Raw genomic sequence first — 20747 nt, forward strand, 5'->3', positions numbered from 1 at the left:
GACTTAACGTGGGGATCATTTTGTAAAGTTTAAAAATACTGAATCACTATGATGTACCCCTGAAAGTAAAATATTGTATGTCAATTATATTTTAATTTTTAAAAAGTACACAATTTCAACATAGGCACAAGGTAATAGGCAAGCAATTCACCAAGACAGAAAAAATGTATATGGTCAATAAACATATGAAAATGCCCTGCCTCCAGTTAGCATCGAAATGCAAGCTCCATGTAACCTCATTTTCACCTGTTATAATGGCCCAAAGGATAGCTAATAAAGGCTAAAAGTCTTGGTGAAGATACCGCATACTGGTAATGGCTTGGCAAGTTGAGCCTTTCTGAGAAAGAGTCTCAGAGAGAGAGAGAGAGAGAGATAGCATGTGTGAGTGAATGGAGGGGCAGAGGGAGAGAATCCTCAAGCAGACTCCCCACTAGACCACAGCCTGATGTGGGGCTTGATCCCACAACTCTAAGATCATGACCTGAGAAATCAAGAGCCGGCAGCTCAACCAGCTGAGCCACCTAGGTGCCTCCCACAATTATATATTTTCTATAAATCTTTAAAATGGAAGTAACTGTTAAAATAGTAGTTTTGCCTCTCAGAATTTATTGTAAGAAAAATGCTAAGGAAATATGTCAAGATTTAGTCACAGAGATGATAATAACAATGTTGTTTATGGTCACCCTAAATTAGAAACAAACTAAATATCTATCAATTTTGAATTCATTAAATAAATTATGGTTTATCCACATGATTTATACAGTTGTTAAAAACAATCATAGACTAGGCATTAATTGACAGTAAAGAACTGTTCTTAACATTATTAAAAATGATATGGATTGTGGGTTTTTTTTTTAAGTTCTTATCTGTTAGAGATACATTCAGAAATAGGTGAAATGATATCATGACTTCACTTGGATTGGTTTAAAATACCCCACCCTTCACTTGACGGGATGAGCACTGGGTGTTAGTCTGTATGTTGGCAAATTGAACACCAATAAAAAATAAATTTATTATTAAAAAAATACCCCACCCTTTCCCATTTAAAAAAGTATGTGGATGGGAAAAATTAAAAAAAAAAAAAAAACATGACTCTGGGGGTCAGTACTGTGTGACTCTGGGCAAGTAACTTAACCTCTCTGTGCTATAGCCCCCATGTGACATGGGGCCAATAATAAAAGTTCTTCAATTGTTGTGGGGGTTGAATAAAATAATGCAGGTATCATGTTTCCCACAGTGTCTGGCACAGAGCTAGGTGCTTTCCCAGGATGTGGAACACACCAGATGATAGGAGGTGCTCAAAGGTGCTTGGAGAACTTAAGAGGTCCTTAGCCAACATTACCACTGTGGTTTTGAAAGGTTAGCTTTTCTCTTCCAACCCTTAAATTTTGAGGGTGTAGGGCTAGGGAGGCTTGGGTAATGGGAAAACCTCATGTTGCTGAAAGAGAACCAGATGCCAGCAAGGAGAACTACTTAACGGGTAAGAGTATATCTTTTAGAGGAGAAATAAAAAGTGCTTCTTCCAAAATTTTGCTGGAAATTTCCTCTGGTGCCTGTAATAACTCAAAATGCAGTTGATAGTGGGCAAGAATTGAGGGAGGAGGCCAGTCCAGAGACTGACTTCAGAACCTGCCCTCTGAGCCCCTGGCTCCTTCTCTGGAAGCCTTCTACTCATTCTTGATTTTCTTTCCTGAGCATCGTATTCATTTAGGCAGGAACTTCCTGCCAAATGCAAAAGACTCACTAGCATGGGGATTAACTAATATGGGCTCTTCAACTTGGAGGTACGCAGAGAGCAATCCTAGTGCAGGGAGATTTATCCTGCAGTTATTTTCTACTGAAACCAACATTTGGAGTCTCTAACCCTCTCTTTTCTAGCCAGATCCTCAGAAGGGCCATGGCTTAATCAATAAGCAGAGTTATAAAGTGGGATGGGAGGGTCGATAAAAGGTAGAGAAGAAAACATTCCTGGTCTGCTTCAAATTACACTTAATAAGTCACAAAGCACGGTAGATGAGCTGAAAATAGAAAAGATCCAAATTACTCTTTCTTTCTAAAACAGTCAAGCTAATCTCTGAAGCACTGAGTAACTAGATAGACAGGTGTGGCTTCTAACGTAGGCTTTAAAATAAGACATGAATGGAGGGAAAGAGTTGGTTCTCTTGGTTCTTTGTGGATATTCTATATATCCTCAGCATGAAGTCACTTTTTCTTTCATGAATAATATTGCCGTCTCAACCTAGTTGTCTGTCGTAGAAGCAACACTCTACAGTGTTTCCATTTTTAGACCTTCCCTTATTTAGACATATTTCCTTAAACCAGAAAGAAGGTTCCACTTTTACAAGTAATCAGGGAATGTGGAGTTCATGACTGTTATTCTATTTCCAGTCTTCCATCCAAGTCCTCCATCACTGCAGCCACATCCTCAATGTGTATGGGCTGAGCAATAAGAACCCTAGGAATATCCAGTTGTGAGGAAATTGATCAAAAAAAAAAACAAAAAACAAAAAACAAAAAAAAAAAAAACATGATCATCCAGAAATACTGATTGTGCTTTGGACAATATAATCAAGGGTAGTGTGTTCATTTGCGTGGGCTGTCATAACAAAGTACCACAGGTCAGGTGGCTTCAACAAGCAGAAATTGATTTTCTCACAGCTCTAGGGACTAGAAGTCTGAGTCCAAGGTGCCAGTAAGGATGATCTCTTTTGAGTCCTCTCTCCTTGGCTTATACAGGGCTGTCTTCTTCTTCTGAGACCCTTGCCAGCTTGGTCTTCCCTCTGTGTACGTCTGTTTCCTAATCTTCTCTCTCTACAAAGACATCAGTCATATTAGATTAAGGGCTCACCATACAGCCTTATTTTACCTCGATTACCTCTTTAAAACCCCTTTCTCCAAATATAGTCACATGATGGGGATGGTAGGGACTGGGGGTTAGGAATAACATAGGAAAATTCAACATAAGAATTTGGGGAGGGACACAATTCAGCCCATAATACTCAACCTTTTTTACCCACAAAATTTGTGTCTTTCTCATATGCAAAATACATTCACCCCATTAAAACAGTCCCCAAAAGGAAGCTATTCTAGTATCAACTTGAAGTCGAAAATCTTAACTAAAGATGATTCAAATCCAATATGGGAAACACTCAAGGTATGATCCATCCCAAGTCAAAATTCCCCTTTGGCTGTGAACCTATGAAACCAGAATGCAAGTTATCTGCTTCCAAAATATAATGATGAGACAGGCATAAGATAGATATTCCCATTCTAGAAGGGGAAAATAGGGTCACCTATGTTCTTCAGTCAGTGAAAGTGTCTGCCTTCAGCTCAGGTCATGAACCCAGAGTCCTGGGATCGAGCCCCATGTTGGGTTCCTTGCTCAGCAGAAAGCCTGCTTCCCCCCTCTCCCTCTGCTGCTTCGCCCGCTTGTGCTTTCACTCTCTCACTATCAAATAAATAAATAAAATCTTAAAAAAAGAGAAAAGAAAAATAGAAAAGAAGGAAGCAGTGTTGGGTCTAAGCAAGTCTGAAAGGTAGTAGAGAAAATTACACTAGATCTTAAGCCTCAAAAATAATCTTTGGCTCAGTGCTCTGTCCTCTAGGCCCACCCTGGTGACATCCCTGTTTTTCTAGTCCACCAGGCCAGTAGCCATGATTGGACAGACTATGTGGTTTGGGGAGAGGAGCACTAGATTGAGGAGACACTAGATGTGACTCTACTCAATAACCAGCTCTGTGCCCTTGAACATGACATTCAACATCTCAGCATCATGGTTTCCTCATCTGTAAAGTGAGATGGCTATCATTTCCAGGGCTTTTTTTTTTTTTTAATCTCTGGAATGGTTTAGTTTGATAGGGAACATTAGTCTTCTTTTTTTGACAATTTCTGTCCCTGAAAGAGGATAGATGGTTAACGATTACAAAATACAAAAGTGCAATAATATTTAAGGCACATTTATCCTGTCTACAGAGATCACTAACATGATTTTTGCAAAATAGTAAAGGAGAAGTGGCCATTTTTCAGGATTCCTAATCAAGTAGTAAATCAATGAAAGTTGAAACTAAATTTGAAGACATGCTTAATATGATAAAATGTAGACTTTTAGGTTTTGGTCCAAGAATATGAAGTTCAGGTGCCTATTTACAGACCTGGCAAGTATGATAGCCCAAAACACCACTGTGGAGAAGCACTCTGTGTAACCAAATCTCTTCCTGAAAATCTGGGGAAAATTATATTTCCAGTGACACTTGGCACATCCTTCAGCTACTAATTGCCTTCTCATTCAGCGGTTCTCCATTTCTCCTGTTAAAAATCCCCAATCTGTTGTCTTGAAGATACAGGCAGGAAGTGTTACAGCAGGGAAATTAGAAAAGATGCAAAGGAGTTAAAATGAGAGCTGATTCATACCATTAGAAAAATGTGAGTCAGTAGCACTAAAGTTAGTCAGTAAAACTAAATTGTAGGAACCCTAAGGTTAGCAAGTCTCACAGGCTCAGTGCGTCAGAGTGCAATCATCTCATTAGGTAGCAAATCATGTCAATGAATTAATTAACATTATCATCTCTTACTAATATGAAAAGAACCTCAAGAAAGCTCTATCATCATCTTCAATAATCCAAATCTATAAAAGTTTAGATTCAGCTTCATTCCAAGTGTTCCTTCAAGTAGAATCGAAATCATAAGCTAATGTTGGCTACCCAGAGAGCTGACTCATGGGGCAGGGGTCATCTGTATTTGAGTGATGACTGTGCATGTTGTGGGAGGTCTGTAAGTGAGTGGGATTATCGAATATTAAAGGCAAGAAGAAATTTAGAAGTCCAACTGAATATTGTCACTTACCTGATGGATTTCAAGTTCAGGAAAAGTGAAGTCCCTTGCTTAGGCCACCCAGAAGATACAGGAATTCTTTACTATGTTCAACATTCTCCCAACTAAACTGACTCTCTGCCACCAAACACAAAGGATTTTATCTTTAAAAGGGTTTAATTGGTGTTTCTTTTTAATTATGAAGAGGATATATCTGATAGCTCTTTATATCTAGAGGTCAGAAAGAGAGGTGAAATTTTTAGCCAAAGCATAGTTGAAGAAAAAAATTATATATATTTATATACATTACATATATAAATGCATATTTATATATGTTCAGGTGTGTGTATGGGCATATAGACATATATATAAATGTATTTATCCACTTATCCCTTATAAGATTATTGATAGATAAATATATATATGTGTGTGTGTGTGTGTGTGTGTGTGTGTGTGTGTGTATAGGCATCCATTATGAAAGGATCAGTCAGTTTTCAAGTGTGGGGAAAAACTGCCTTTCACTTTGCTGAGATAATTTTTTAATATTAAAGACAAGTAGGGAAGGGAAAAAAAGTTGCATATGGAATAAACAAACCACATTGAATTTGCTTGCATCCCTTTTTCAACAGTGTGCTCTAGAGCAGTATTGGAGTTGTTTTAGGGATTAAATGGCTGACATTCAAAGTGCCTACATAAGTGCCTGGCAACCTGGTAGGCAATAAACTATTTCCCACAAAACAAGTATCTATTGTGCTTCTGCGGAAGACTGTGGAGTCAGCACGGTCCTCCCTCCAAGTTCTCCCTGCCAGCACTGCTGGACAAGTGGCATGGAACAATTAGGGGGAATTGCCGGAGGGCTGGATCCTAGAGAAGGAGGCCACTTCATCATCACAAGTTTTGAAGAACTGGCTTTGGATTTCATACCTATGGAGTTGATAACTGATTAGCAGATCTTCCTATTGAGAGAATGGCTAGAGGTAGCAGAATGAAAGTGGAGACAGGGAGAAGCCCTCTTATTGTTACTAACATGAAGGAATAGGAAGTGGAGATGTGGATTGACTTTTGTAACCAAGATAGCAATATAAGCTATTCCTGAGTTTGATCTCAAGAAGAAGTAACAACTATTCAAGAACAAGACACCACTGAGAGAATCCTAGAACATTGTGGTGAGGCTGAAGCACACTCTGCATCACACAGAGACCAAGGCAGACTGCTTTGGAAGGGTAAGAGAAGCAGCTGGTTGATGACTGCATGGCCTCTTCCTGGTCAGCGCAGCACATGCAGAGAGGTCCTCCTTGAGCCTACAGTTTTTCCAGTTGGAAAAAAATGGGGAAAACCAGCTTCTCTCAGCACTGGAGTTACTTTGCAGAAGTACCTGCCCTGGTCTCACACCATGGGAATTGCAGGGGTATCTGGGTGTTCAACTACTGAGAATCTCACTGTGACAGAGAAAGGGGGAGGGGCTTGCAATGACCAGTGCATAGATGTTGGCAGAGCAAATTTATTCCTGCAGTGTCCAAGTAGCAATACCAACCAGTAGCTTTGCTCATCTATGGAACTGGGTTGAGACCAGTCTGACCAAGGAATTAGGTGGGATGGAGATCTACCAGTTTGGATCCTAACCAGAGAATCCAGGCAAACAGAGCCTACTCTGCAGTCTTAGTAGGGTAGGGAACCAAGCCAGCAGTCCTATCCAACTGTTCTTGGCCACTGGCACATACTGCCATTCCTGTTCTCAGAGCTTGACCAGTAGCCTTGCCCCAAAATAGACAATAATAGCAGGCCCCACCTGCCCAAAGACATTTCCAGCAGACACACCAGAAATTCAAACTGAGCTGACTGGTGATAAACCACCTCTGCAAAGCAAACCTGTAAATCCTGGAAGAGGAGTCCTATTACTCAAATGCACAGATACCAAGATAAGGATCACAAAAAAACTAGGTAAATGTGACACCACTAAAGGAAACTAATAAAACTTCAGTAACTTATCTTAAAGAAATGAAGATCTATGATCTGTCAGACAAAGATTTCAGGATAATCCTGTGAAGGAAGTTTAATGAACTATAGGAAAACACAGGTAGCCAAACAACATTGGAAAAACAATGCCTGAACAAAAAGAGGTTTGAGAAGGAAATAGAAACCATCAAAGACAAACAGAAATCCTAGAGTTGAATATCCATAACTGAATTCAATAGTTTCAAAAGCAGACTTGATCATACAAAAAGATCAGTGACCTGGAGACTAGAACATTGAAAATTATCTAGTCAGAGGAGAAAAAAGAAAAAAAAAAAAAAGAATAAAGAAGCATGAAGAAGCCTATAGGAATTATCAATGAAATATGATAATGAAATATTATCAATGAAATATCAATATTTTCATTATGGGAATTTCAAAAGGAGTAAGAGAAAGGAACAGAAAATACATTTAAAGCAAAAATGGCTGAAAACTTCTCAAACTTGAATAGCGAAATAGACCTCCAAATATATGGGGTCCAAAGGACTCCAGATAGGTTGAACCTAAATAGGGCTATACTAAGACACATTATAATTAAACTATCAAAACTTAAAGGCAAAGAAAGAATATTAAGAGCACCAAGAGGAAAGAGAGAAGTTACAGGAAAGAGAACCTCTATAAGATTGTTGATAGACTTCTCAACAGAAACATTTCAAGCCAGGAGAGAATGGGATGACATACTCAAAATATTGAAAGGAAATAATCTCGAGATTATTTCATCAAGAATCTCATACCGGCTAAAGCTATGCTTTAGAAACAAAGAGAGATAAAGACTTTCCCAAACAAACAAAAGTGGAGAAATTTCATTACAACCAGACCTGCCTTACAAGAAATTCTAAAGAGAGTTCTTTGAGCGAAAGTAAAACAACATTAATTAACATCATAAAAATATAAAAGGAGATGTGAATCTCACTTGTAATGATAAATATATAGTCATAGTTAGATTCTGCAGTATGATAATAGTGGTACATAATTCACTTACCACTCTATTTTTAAAGCTTAAAAAATAAGACATAGCAAAAATAACCATAACTACAATAGTCTGTTATTAGTTATACAATTTTTAAAAATCATGTAAATTGTAACAGTAACAACCTAAAACATGAGGGGGAGGAGAAGTGAAAGTGTGAAGTTTATGAATTCTATTGAAGTTAAGTTGTTTTAAGTTTAAAATAGGGTGTTATAAACTTAAGATATTTTATGTAAGACTCATGGTAATCACAAAGGAAAATTCTATAGTAATTACACAAAAGAATGTGATAAAGAAGTCAAAGTATATTGATACCAAATGACATACAAATACAAAAACAAAGAGAACAGAATAAGAAACAAGAAGCAACAACAGATCTATAAAACAACCAAAAGAAAAAAAAAAACCTAACAAGATGGCAATAATATTCTTACATATCAATAATTACTTTAAACATAAGAGAAATAAATTCTCCAATTAAAAGTATTAAGTGGCTGAATGAGTAAAATAAAAAGATCCAGCTATATGCTGCCTACAAGAGACTCATTTTAGCCTTAAAGGCAATCATAGACTGAAAGGATGGAAAAAGTCATTTCAAGCAAATGGTAACCAAAAATAGCAAGGGTAACTATACTTATATCAGACAAAATAGAATATGAACTAAAAATGGTAAAAAGAGACAAAGAAGATCATTACATAATGATAAAGAGAACAATACATTAAAAAATAATAGTTTAAAGTATTTATAAGTCCAACATAGAAACATCTAAATATATAAAGCAAAAATAACAAAGACAAAAGAAGAAAGTAATACAGTAATATTTGAGAACTTTGATACCTCACCCTCAGCAAAGGATAAACTATCCAGACAAAGAATTGATAAGGAAATAATGGATTTGAATAACACTATTAACCAAACGGACCTCACAGACATATACAGAACATTGTATCCAACAATCGCAGAATACACATTTTTCTGAAGCATATATGGGATGGTTTCTAGGATAGACCATATATTAATTAAGCCACAAAACAAGTCTTAACAAATTCGAGAAGATTGAAATCATATCAAGTATCTTTTCTGACCATGGTGGTATGAAGCTAAAAATCAATAGCAAGAGGAAATCTGGAAAAATCACATTGATTGAAACACATTGAAATTTAACAACACTCTCCTTAACTACCAATGGATCAAATAAGATATAAAAGAGGAGATTTAAAAAGTCTGCATTTATAAATTTTCTTGATACAAACAAAAATTGAAATACAGAGTATCAGAACTTATCAGATACAGCAAGGATACCCCTTGAAGGAGGTTCATAGCAATAAACTCCTACATTAAGGAGCAAGAAAGATCCCAAATAAACAACCTAACTCTATGCCTTGAGGAATTAGAAAAAAAAACAAACTGAGCCCAAAGTAGCAGAAAAAAGGAAATAATAAGTATTATACCAGAAATAAATAAAATAAAGAATAGAAAAGATTAACCAAGCTAAGAGCTGGTTTTTGAAAATATGAAATTGACAAACCTTCAGTTAGACTAACCAAGACAAAAAGAAAAGGGACGCATATTAACAAAAGTATAAATGGACAAGAAGACATTATAATAGATACCATAAATATTCAAAGGATCATAAAATGCTACCATGACCATATGCAAAGAAACTAGACAACGTAGAAGTAATGGGAAAAATTCTTAGAAACATACAACTTACTGAGATTGAATCAGGTAGAATAGAAAATCTGAACAGAATAATTACTAATTGATTGAATCAGTAATAAAAAATCTCCCTATGAAGAAATGTCCAAGACCAAACAGCTTCAATGGTGAATTTTACCAAATATTTAAATAAAAATTAACAACAATCCCCTCAAGCTCTTCCAAAAAATTGAAGAGGAAAGAACAATCCCAAACTCATTTTACAAGACCAACATCGTCCTTATACCAAACCCAAAAAGAACATTACTAGAAAAGAAAACTACAGGCCAATTTCCCTGATGAATATAAATGCAAAAATTCTCAATAAATTACTAGCAAAGTGAATTCAGTACTACATTAAAAATCATTATCACAATGATTAAGTGGGGTTTATCCTCGGATGTAAAGATGATTCAACATACACAAATCTATCAGTGTGATACATCATATTACCAGAATGAAAGAAAAGAATCATATAATCATCTCAATATATGCAGAAAAAGAATTTGATAAAATTTAACATCTATTCATGATAAAAAACTTTTAACAAATTAGGCATAGAAGGGACTTATCTCAACATAATGCAGTCTATATATGACACGCTACCAGCTAACATCATATTCAGTGGTGAAAGCTTTTCTTCTATAGTCAGGAACAAGTGCCCACCCTTAGCACTCACATTCAACATAGCATTAGATGTCTTAGCTAGAGCAATCAGGCTAGACAAAGAAATAAAAGTTATCAGGATTTGAAAGGAGAAGATAAAATTTTCTTTATTTGAAGATGAATGATTTTATGTATAGAAAATTCTAAAGATTCCATCAAAAAACTGTTAGAGCTAATCAATAAATTTAGTGATCTTCCAGAATACAAATATCAGTAGTGTTTCTATACAGTAACAGTGGGTTTTCTGAAAAAGCAATAATCCCATTTATAATAGCATCAAAAACAAGAAAATGCTTAGGAATAGTTTTTTTTAAGATTTATTTATTTTGAGAGAGCAAAAGAGAAATGTGAGTGGGCAGGAGAGGGGCAGAGGCAGAGGAAGAGAGAGAATCTCAAGCAGACTCCATGCTGAGTGCAGAGCAAGACACAGGGCTCAATCTCACAATCATGAGATCATGACCTGAGACAAAACCAAGAGTTGGATGCTCAACCAACTGAGCCATCCAGGCACCCCTGGAATAATATTAATTAAAGAGGTGAAAGGTCTCCACTCTAAAAACCACAACTGACGAAAGAAAAGTAGGACATGAAAAAATGGAGAGGTAGTCATGTTTACAGATTGGAAGAACTAATATTGTTAAAATGTCATTATTACCAAAAGCCATCCATAAACTTGATGCAATCCCTATCAAGATTCCAATAGCATTTTTTTTTTTTTCAGAAATAGTGGGGAGGGGATCCCTGGGTGGTGCAGTGGTTTGGCGCCTGTCTTTGGCCCAGCGTGCGATCCTGTAGACCCGGGATGGAATTCCACGTCGGGCTCCCGGTGCATGGAGCCTGCTTCTCCCACTGCCTGTGTCTCTGCCTCTCTCTCTCTCTCTCTCTCGTGACTATCATAAATAAATAAAAATTTATTAAAAGAAAAAAGAAATAGTGGGGAAACACCCTTAAAATTTATATAGAACCACAAATGACCATAAACAGTCAAAGCAAATTTTTAGAAAGAAAAACAAAGCGGAGGGTATCACACTTCCTAATTTCAGGCTATACTATAAAACTAACGTTTATCAAAACAGTAAGGTACAGAATCTAATCGAGAAATAAACCCAAGCATATACAGTCAACTAATATTTGATAAGGGGATCAAGAATACTCAATGCAGAAAAGATGGATAGCCTTTTCAATAAATGGTGCTTGGATAAATGAATACTGATACGGAAAAGAATGAAACTGGGCCCATATAATATACCACTCACAAAAATTAATTAAAAATGGATGAAAGACTTAAATGCAAGATCTGAAACCTTAAAATTCCTAGGGAAAGAAATTTAAGAGCAAATCTCCTTGACATGGATCTGGATAATGATTTGTTGGATATGATGCATGAAGCACAAGCAGCAAAGTAAAAATAAACAAGCAGGACTACATTAAATTAAAAGGCCTTTGCACAACAAAAGAGATGATCAACAAAGTAAAAAGACAATCTACAAAATGGGAAAAAATATTTGCAAACCACATAACTGATATGGGATTCATATCCAAAATGAATAAATTACTCATACAACTCAATAGAGAAAAGAACAAAAAATGGGTAAAGAAACTCAGGAGACATTTCTCCAAAGGAGATGTACAAAAGGTCAACAGGTACTCGAAAAGATGTTTGGCATTACTATTCTTTAGGGAAATGTAAATTAAACCTGCAGTAAGATATCACCTTACACCTGTTAGGATGACCATCAAAATATATACATATATTTATTTGTAGAAAGAAAGAGAGAAAGAGATAACAAATACTGATATAGATGTAGAGAAAAGGGAACTCTTGTGCACTCTTGGTGAAATTGGAAATTGATATAGCCACTATGGAAATTAGTATGGAAGATCCTCAAAAAATTAAAACTAGAACTACCATATGATCCAACAATTTCATTTCCGGGAATATATTCAAAAGAAAGAGAGATAATTACTCAAAAAGATATCTGTGTCCCCATGTTCATAGCATCATTTATAGTAGTCAAGACATGGAAACAACCTAAGCATTCATCAATCAATGAATGCATAAAGAAGTTGTGGCATTTGTGTGATTGTGGGTGTGTGCATGTGTGTGTATGCATAATGGAATGTTATTCAGCCATAACATATGAGGAAATCCCAACTTTTGCAACAACATGGGTGGATCTTGAAGACATTTTGCCAGGTGAAATACTTCAGACAAATACTGTATGATCTCACTTATATGTAATCTAAAAAAAAAAAGACAAAAAAATTTTTAATTGCAAACTCATAGACAAAGAGATCATACATGGCTACCAGATGCAGAGGGTAGGGGAAGGGGGGGATTAGAGGAAGGTGGTCAAAAGGTACCAACTTCCAGTTATAAGGTAAATAAGTAGCAGGAATGTGATGTCCAACATGATGACTACAGCTACCCCTGCTGTGTTTACTATAGGAAAGGTGCTAAGAGAATAGATCCTAACATGTCTCATCACAAGGAAAAATTTATCCCCCTTTTTTCTTTCTTTACTTTTTATTGTATCTATATTGATGGGTGATAGCTCTACCTATCGTGATAATCATTTCATAACATATATAAATCCAATCATCATGCTCCCCACCTAAACTTAGGGAAGTATAGCAGTTCTTTCTCAAGAAAACTAGCAAAAGAAAATAGATGCATGAATGGGCCCTGGGAGAACGGAATCCTACCACCAGAAATTTGCCTTCTAACACAGATCAAAAACCTATGTCAGGTGAATGCCATCTAACCTTAGGATAAGCCATCTAAATTTAAATCTCTTCACACAACTTCTCCAAAAGACCTAAGATCAACAAGGAGTGCAAATCATGCCATACATGACCAGCACCTTTAGCATAGAATTGTTATCACCCTCAAATTGCCTGCAAGCAGGGAAATTAATACCAAATTCCAACACAGCTTGAGTTCTAGCTGCTACTCCAGCTCCAAGCAACAAAATTTCCCTCTCCCTGCTCACTTTCCAAGAAAGAAAGGACAACACTAAGTATTAAAATATCCAGGCCAGTCTGAGACTTAGAAGTTCATGGAACCAGCTATAGGAATGTGGTTTGAAAAGGAGATGAGGTGGCAGCTTCAGAGAAGCTTTGTGTCCAGGGGAGAAGGAGATAGAGATAAATAGCCTCCTACCCCCAGTATGTGTGACAATGAAGGGAAAGAAAGAAGGAAGAGAGGAATTTAAAGATATTGCAGAAATGAAAAGCATTCCAAAATTTCCCCCTCCTTTCCCAACAGTATGTGTTAAAAGAAATACATTTTTACTATTCTGGTTATAAAATGCCCAGGAACAGGAGATATCGGATCAACTTTACACATAGTTACTTAAAGAAGACAAGAGAAAATGGAAAGTATCCCCCCCAAATCGGTGAAAAAAACAGAAGAATTCACACACTATTCCAAACTGAACTAAATGCATTCAAACAGGCACCTAGATATATTTTTAAGTACAAACATGCAAACAAATATTAATATACAAAACACAGAAAAAAATGGGAGAGGCGCTCATCAAGATCAGGAAAGAAATTAAAGAAAACATGCTAAAAATAAATCAACTCAGAAATGAAGAGTATGCAGCAACTGTAGTTAATCATACTGCACTGTGTACTTGAAACTTGCTAAGAGAGTGGACTTAAGTGTTCTCACCACAAACAATGTGGTGCATTGTACCATCACCATACAATTGTATGTCTTAAATATATCACTTTTATTTGACAGTTCTACCTCAATAAAGCTGAGGGAGAGAATGAAGAATAAATTCCAAAGCCCTGGTGGAATAAAGTCAAATAAAAATTTAATATGGGATAATGAAGAAAGGCATGAATATAACTAAGACCAAAAATGAGATAAACAGGCAAAGGGAAATGAGGAGAAAGTGGTTGAAAATAAGACTGAAAAAAAAAAAAAAAGATTCAACATATACAAGTGGGGGCCCTGAAAAAGAAAGCCAGAACAAGAAAATGGAACTAATATTTAAAGCTATAATTCAAGAAAACTTTTCAGACACCAAAGAAAACAAATGTACACATTGAAAGGGTCTAGAACATAGCTCAGAAAATTGAGCTTCAATTGGACAATTGAATCTGAGGCATATTCTAGAAAGACAAGTAGATCTTAAAGGCAATGGAAAAAATCCTCTGGGCATCCAGATAGAAAACCCAAACAACTTATAAGAAGAAACTTAGGTTGGTATGACATTTCTCAAGAGAAACGCATAAAGCACAGAAATAGTGAGGCAGCATATTCGAGAAACTCAGAAAAATAGTGTGAGAAGACAAGGAATTTATATCCAGCTAAATGTTGAAGTATCAATGCTATAGATAACTGTTTTTGTGTCTGGGTTTTTGTTTTTGTTGTGTTTTGTTTTGTTTTGTTTTGTTTAAGGAGGGAGTGAGGAGGAGCAGAGGGAGAAAGAGAATCTTAAGCAGACTCCACACCCAGCATGGAGCCCAACATAGGGCTCGACCTCACAACTTCAAGATTATGACCTGAGCCGAAATCAAGAGTTGGAAACTTAACCAACTGAGCCACCCACGTGCCCCCCATGGATAACTTTTATAACCCTCAAGTCCTTAGAGAATGCTGTACTCATAAACCCTTCTGGAAAAATCTAATAGGGGAGAAACTTCAACCTATCAAGAAATGACTGGGGAATTTTGGCAAAAAAAAAAAAAAAAGGTAATGAGCACTTAATGTATTTCTGGACACTTTAGACACTTTATTCAGGTTCATTGATCTTTTTGTCTTTTTAGCAATATCACATGTCTTGATTACTATAGCTTTAAAATGTCTTGAAATAAGATAGTGCCTATCCTCAACCTCAACTTAGTTCTAAAAAATGTTTAAGCAATTTTAGACCTACTATATTTCCATTTGAATTTTGGAGTCATCTTGTCAATTTCTGCAAAAATTCCTGAGATTTTTATTGGGATTGTGTTGAATCTGCAGATCCATCTGAGGAGGATTAAAATTATAACAATTTTAAGTCACAAATTCAAATATAGCAACAAAAGAGTAAATAATGATATAGGTCTCTAATTTTGCTCAGTAATGTTTTGTAATTTTCTGTGTCCTGGTCTTAAACATTTTTTGTAATATTTTCTCTAAATATTTCATATATTTTTAAAAGATTGTATTTATTTATTTGACAGGCAGACACACACATGCACAGTACAAGCAGGGGGAGCAGCAGAGGGAGCTGACAGGGAGAGGGAGAAGCAGGCCCCCCACCTGTATATATGAGACTATAAGTTTGTATAGATGACATTTGTCAAGTCAAGGATATTCCCTTCTAGTTTTCTGGCAATTTTTGTCAGAATAAATTTTAGACTATATCAAATGCATTTGCTACATCTATTAATATGATTGTATCATTTCTCCTGTGTCAAGGGGGAGGTGGTGCTTCTAAATCACATTGACTTTTGAGTGTTAAATCAGTCTTTCATTCCTGACATAAACTCTACTTAGTCATGATATATTACACTTTCTATATGACGTTGGATATAATGTGCCATGGGTTTAGAATTTTGCATCTGGTTTCATGGCAGGGGAGGGGGGAACATTGGTCTGTAGTTTTCTTTTATTATATCTTTGGTATTTTTTAAAGAGTTTATTTATTTTTTAGACAGAGAGAGAGGCAGAGACATAGGCAGAGGGAGAAGAGGCAGGCTCCCTGTGGGGAGCCCGATGTGGGACTCAATCCCACAACCCTGGGGCCACAACCTGAGCCAAAGGCAGACACTCAACCACTGAGCTACCCAGCTGCTTTAAAAAAATTTTTTTTCTATTGTTTTTCTATTCTGTATTTCACTTTATTCCACTCTAATCTCAATTAATTATTTTATTCTGCTTTCTTTTTTTCTTTTATTCTGCTTTCTTTAGGTTTAGTTTGCTGTTCTTTTTCCAGTGTCTTCAAGTGTAAGATCAGATTATTAATTTGAATTCTTTCTTTTTTTATTTAATATGGGCACTTACTACTATAAATTGCCCTCTGTGTACTAATTTAGCTATATCCTCTAAGTTTCAGTATACTTGCTTTTCAATCACTTATCTCAAATTTTTTTTTTCAAAATTTTTTTATTTGCCTTTTATTTTGAGAATTCTTTTCTGACCCATTGGTTATTTGAAAGTGTGTTCTTTTCCAATTTTTTTGCCATTATTAATTCTAATTTTATTCCATTATGGTTTAAAAAAGGTACTTTGTATTACTTCTGTCATTTTATATTTGTTGAGGCTTTGATATCTTAGCATATCAGAGAATAGTCTATGTGCACTTGAAATGAATGTTAATGTCTACATATTAACTTGAAAGAAGTTACTTCAATTTATGCTAATGTAATTCCATTGGAATATAGAAATGTTGCTTCTATGTAAGTCTATCCCTCTCCCTCTTATTTGTGTGATTATTGTTATATTTTGGACTATATATGTTACAAACATTATAATACTTTGTTATAATTATTACTTTATATAATTTTTATGTCACTTAAATACATTCATATGACATTATATAGTTTAATGTCGCTTAAGGTGAAGAAAGGAGAGCAAATGTTTATTTATAGTTTGTTATATTAACCTTTTTACATTTCTGACTTTCTACTTGGTGGATTTAAGTTACTATCTGGTGTCATTTTCTTACAATAATACACTTTACTCCCACCCACTTCCTTTGGACTATTAGCATGTTATATTTATATTTTTTATTGTCCCAATAACACAATTATAAACATGTTATTTCATACAATTTTTTTTTGCTTTTAAAAATAGTTAAGAGGAGAAAATTTTAAAATATACATTTATATTGTCTTTTATAGTTACACATTACTTTTATTTAAATTTTCTCCATTCTGTGTTTCTTCTTGTTCTTCAGACTGTATAAATTCTATCAAACTTTCTTCAAGTTTGCTAATTCTTTCTTCTACCAGCTAGATCAACTCTATTGTTAAACTCCTCTAGTGAAATTTGTATTTCAGTTTTTGAATCTTTATTTTTTTTAAAGATTTCATTTATTCATGAGAGACACAGAGAGAGAGGCAGAGATTTTGTGGGGATCCTGATGTGGGACTCAATCCCAACACCCTGGGATCATGACCTGAGCCAAAGGCAGACACTCAACCACTGAGCCACCCAGGCATTGCCAGTTATTGAATTTTTAAATCAGAATTTTCCTTTGGTTCTTTTCTATATTTTCTCATTTTTTATGTATTCTCTATTTAATGAGACACTGTCATTATGCCTTACTTATTTAAGGATGGCTTCCTTTAGTCAGTTGAACATATATATAATGCTGCTTTGAGGTCTTTGTTAAATTTTATATCTGAGTGTTCTACAAGCCATTTTTCTTGCTTTCTTTTTGCTTGGAATGAGTCACACTTTCTTGCTTTTTTTGCATGTCTCATAAGTTTTGTTGGAGATTGTACATTTTTAGTATATATTGCAGCAATTCTAGATGCTGAATTCCATCCCAATCTCCCCAATTCTCCAGAACTTGTAGTTGTTTATTTGTTTAATTACTTGACTGAACTGTTTTAGTTAAATATATTTTCCCCATAGCACGAAGCCTCTGATTACCTTGCTCAGGGTATACTACCAAAATCTCTATTACTTTCAAAAGAATATTTAAGCTTTAAACTCCATACATTCTGTTCCAAATTAAATCAGTTCCTTTGGGGAGAGCATTAGAGCATTCCGTTTTTATGACCTGCCTATTCCACTGGGCAAAATCTCTAAGCCACTATTTTGGAGCTGAGAACAAGGATATGGTTCACTTCTCTTTGAGTGACACTATAATTTTATGAGTGAGGCACTGACTGGGGGCAGTAAGTTCTGGTCATTTCAGCTTGCCTATATCAATGTGGAAACTCTGTACCATGAGAAAGCTATGATGAAGATGATTAGGACCCTGGTAATCTCACCCTTCCATGCCTGGGGAAGAGCCTCCACTCTGTGAGTAAAGAAATCTTGGCTGCACATATCTGGAATCTTGCGTCTGTAACATGGAATGGGAGGAATGAGAAATGTTGGCGACCTGCTTCTTCCAGAAAGATACCATAGCCCTTAACTTAGGGAAAAGAGAGTTCCATCATAATGACCACAAATGCACAGAGTAAAACTTTATCGTACTGAGGTGCAGTGAACATGAGAAGAAAGATCATGTCTCAAACACCACAGACTCTTGCTCTTCTTACAAGAGTCAGTAGATTTTCTTGCATAAGTATTCCTTCATGTGCTGTATGCTATTAGGACAATCTCCAGAGGCTTAAAATTCTTAGATGTCTATTATAACTTTCTCTGGTTATGCTTGTTTTGCTGATGAATGGGTCCATGGAGCTCATAGACACAATTCCAGAAGTAGTCATCTGTTTCTATTTATTTATTTATTTATTTATTTATTTATTTATTTATTTATTTATTTATTTATTTAAAGATTTTATTTATGTATTCATGAGAGACATAGACAGAGAGAGGCAGAGACACAAGCAGAGGGAGAAGCAGGCTTCATGCAGGGAGCCGATGTGGGACTCGATCCCAGGTCTCCAGGATCATGCCCTGAGATAAAGACAGATGCTCAACCGCTGAGCCACCCAGGCGTCCCCTGTTTCTTGTTAAATGAGCTTTGGTGGTTGTGTAGTCCAAAGAATCATGCAATTGATCTAAGTTGATGAGGGTATTGATGTAAGATTGTTCATAATACTCCTTTATTATCCTTGAATATCTGTAGATTTTGTAATGATATCACCTTATTTGTAATATTGGTAATTTGGAAATGTTTTTTCTAGTCTTTTTAAAGGATTATCAATTTTAGTACTTTTTTTAAAGAACCAGTTTTTTATTTCAGTGATTTTATATAATGTTATCTGTACTCTACATTACTTATTTTTGCTCTGATCTTTATTATTACTTTTTTTCTTTTCACTTTGGATTTTATTTGTTCTTTTTCTAGTTTCTTGAGTTTGGAGCAGTGATCACTGATTTGGGAACTTTGTTTTTTCATAGTATAGTTGGCTTATACTACAAATTCCACCCTAAATACTACTTCAGTGACATTCTACATATTTTGATATGCTGTTTTTATTTTTTTTTTATTTTTTTTGATATGCAGTTTTTATTTCACTCAGTTAAAAATACTTTATAATTTCTCTTTTGATTTCTTTTCAATTGTTGAGTTTAGAAGTATTATTTGTTTTCCAAAAAATTCAAAATTTTAAAAAAGATCTATTATTGATTTCAAAAATAATTCACCTGAATTGAAGAAATGTGCTTTTTACTATTTTTATTCTTTTCTTTCTTTTTTGGAAATTCACAAATATGTAGAATTTATTTTTTAAATATTTTTATTTTAATTTCAGAGTAGTTTAAAATACAGTGCTATGTTAGTTTCAGGTGTACAGTATAGTAATGCAACAATTCTATACATCCTTACTCAGTGCTCATCATGATAAGTGTATTTTTAATCCCCTTCACTTATTTCATCCACCCCCCCAGCCCATCTCCTTTCTGATATGCGTTCTTTTAAATCAGTACCCTCAGTTAAGGTTATTATTTTTTTTTTCAAGAAGAATATCTTTTACCTGAAGCCTACTGTAGAATACATGGTTCTAAATATATATATATAACATCCCATCCAAGAAAAATAGAATACACATTTTCTTCGAGTACACACAGAATAATTTCCTGGTTAAATCACATAAAAGGAGATACAACAAATATTACAAATTTAAGAAGTCTGAAATCATACCAAGTATATATTCCAACCACAATAGTACAAAACTAAAGATCCATAATGAAACAAAGCTGGAAATTCTACAACGTAAATATTAAATATTTAATATGTAAATATTGAACAACACACTAGCACAGCAATGGTGAAATAAATCAAACGGCAAATCAAACTATATCTCAAAACAAAAGAAATACACAATATTCCAAAAACCTTTGGGATGCAGCAAAAGCAGATATCAGAGAGAAATTTATGCTATAAAACCTTGTATTGATGGGCAGCCCTGGTGGCTCAGCAGTTTAGCGCCACCTTCAATCTAGGGCCTGATCCTGGGGACCCAGGATTGAGTCTCACATTGAGCTCCCTGCATGGAGCCTGCTTCTCCCTCTGCCTGTGTGTGTGTGTGTGTGTGTGTGTGTGTGTGTCTTTCATGAATAAATAAATAAAATCTTTTTTTATAAAAAGCTTGTATTAAGAAAAAAATTTCAAATAAACTTAACATTACAACCCAAGGAAATAGAAAAAGAAGAAACTTACCTTAAATTTAAGAGAGGAAGGAAATAACAAAGAAAAAAAAAACAAATAAAATAGAATCAATTTATTTTCGAGATTAGAGAAGTTTTCTGCTTTTATTTCTTGAAATAAATTCTCTGCCCTCTTTTCTCTCTTCTCTTCTTCTGGGACTCCCATAATACTAATGTTAATCTATTTGATGGAGTCACTGAGTTGCTTGATTCTTTCCTTCTGTCTTTTGTTCAGCTTTCATTATTTTTCATTAGTCTTCTAGATCACTAATTCATTCCTTTGCTTCTTCTAGCTGGCAGCTCATTGCAACAAGCT

Source organism: Canis lupus, chromosome 25, assembly GCF_011100685.1.
Source record: "Canis lupus familiaris isolate Mischka breed German Shepherd chromosome 25, alternate assembly UU_Cfam_GSD_1.0, whole genome shotgun sequence".
Taxonomy (NCBI): domain Eukaryota; kingdom Metazoa; phylum Chordata; class Mammalia; order Carnivora; family Canidae; genus Canis; species Canis lupus.